Raw genomic sequence first — 1,930 nt, forward strand, 5'->3', positions numbered from 1 at the left:
ACCCAAGAAGCCCCATGGAGCACACAAGCATCTCTCAGGAGCACCCACGGGTATAACTGGGCACCCAACCATGTCCTCAGGGCCCAAAAGTGTCTCTGGGGGCACCCAAGAACCTCCCAGGAGCACCCAAGAACCTCCCTGGGGCACCCAAGAACCTCCTGGAGCACCCAAGCACCTCCATGGAGCACCCAACCACCTCCCTTGGGGCACCCAAAGCACTGTGACACTGGTCGGCACGGGTCAGCACGGGTCAGCACGGGTCAGCACGGGTCAACACAGGTTAACGGAGGTTGACTTTGGTCAACCCAGGTCTGCATGGGTCCAGATGGAGCAGCAGGGTGACACGGGTCAACACGGAACAACGCAGGTCAACACGGGTCAACGTGGATCAGTGAAGGTCGACATGGGTCAACGTGGATCAACGCAGGTCGACATGGGTCAACACGGATCAACGCAGGTCGACATGGGTCAACGTGGATCAATGAAGGTCGACATGGGTCTACATGGGTCAACGCAGGTCGACATGGGTCAACACGGGTCAATGCAGGTCGACATGGGTCAACATGGGTTAACACAGGTCGACATGGGTCAACGTGGACCAACGCAGGTCGACATGGGTCAACGCGGATCAACGCAGGTCGACATGGGTCTACATAGGTCAACACAGGTCGACATGGGTCAACGTGGATCAATGAAGGTCGACATGGGTCAACATGGATCAACGCAGGTCGACATGGGTCAACGGGAATCAACGCAGGTCGACATGGTTGACATGGATCAACGCAGGTTGACATGGGTCAACGTGGATCAACGCAGGTCGACATGGGTCTACACGGATCAACGCAGGTCGACATGGGTCAATGTGGATCAATGAAGGTCGACATGGGTCTACATGGGTCAACGCAGGTCGACATGGGTCAATATGGACCAACGCAGGTTGACATGGGTCAACGTGGATCAACGCAGGTCGGCATGGGTCAACGTGGATCAATGCAGGTTGACATGGGTCAACGTGGATCAATGAAGGTCGACATGGGTCTACACGGATCAACGCAGGTCGACATGGGTCTACATGGGTCAACGCAGGTCGACATGGATCAACATGGATCAATGAAGGTCGACATGGGTCTACATAGGTCAACGCAGGTCGACATGGGTCAATGGGAATCAACGCAGGTCGACATGGGTCAACGTGGATCAGCGCAGGTTGACATGGGTCTACACAGAGCAGTGCAGGTATGGGATCCCTATGGGGTCCCTATGAAGTCCCTATAGGGTCCTTATGGTGTTCCTATGGGGTCCCTACAGGGTCCCTATGGGGTCTTTATGGTGTCCCTGAGGGGTCCTTATGGTGTCCCTAGGGGGTCTCTGTGGGATCCCTATGGTGTCCATAAGGGGTCCCTATGGGGTCGCTGTGGGGTCCCTATGGGGTCCCCATGGGGGTCCCTGTGGGGTCCCTATAGGGCCCCTATGGGGTCTTTATGGGGTCCCCATGGGGATCCCTGTGGGGTCCCTACGGGTTCCCTGTGGGGTCTTTATGGGGTCCCCTTGGGGTCCCTACGGTTTCCCTAGTGGGTCCTTATGGGATCCCTGTGGGGGTCTCCATGGGGTCCCCTTGGGGTCCCTGTGGGGTCTTTATGGGGTCCCCATGGGGGTCCCTATGGTTTCCCTATGGGGTCCTTATGGGATCCCTGTGGGGGTCTCCATGGGGTCCCTGTGGGGTCCCTATGGGGTCTTTATGGGATCCCCATGAAGTCCCTGTGGGGTCCCTGTGGTGTCTTTATGGGGTCCCCATGGGGGTCCCTACAGGTTCCCTATGGGGTCTTTATGGGGTCCCCGTGGGGGTCCCTATGGGGTCTTTATGGGGTCCCTGTGGGGTCCCTACGGGTTCCCTATGGGGTCTTTATGGGGTCCCCATGGGGGTCCCTAC

The 1,930-nt window shown here is 57.7% G+C and overlaps 1 protein-coding gene across 3 annotated transcripts in view; it reads right to left on the bottom strand.

The window, feature by feature from the left end:
- Nucleotides 1-1,930, bottom strand: part of LOC118159782 (myosin heavy chain, embryonic smooth muscle isoform-like) — a 6,150-nt gene that overhangs the window by 2,614 nt on the left and 1,606 nt on the right. The window lies entirely within an intron of this gene.

This window comes from Oxyura jamaicensis, unplaced genomic scaffold (assembly GCF_011077185.1).
Source record: "Oxyura jamaicensis isolate SHBP4307 breed ruddy duck unplaced genomic scaffold, BPBGC_Ojam_1.0 oxyUn_random_OJ72027, whole genome shotgun sequence".
Classification (NCBI taxonomy): domain Eukaryota; kingdom Metazoa; phylum Chordata; class Aves; order Anseriformes; family Anatidae; genus Oxyura; species Oxyura jamaicensis.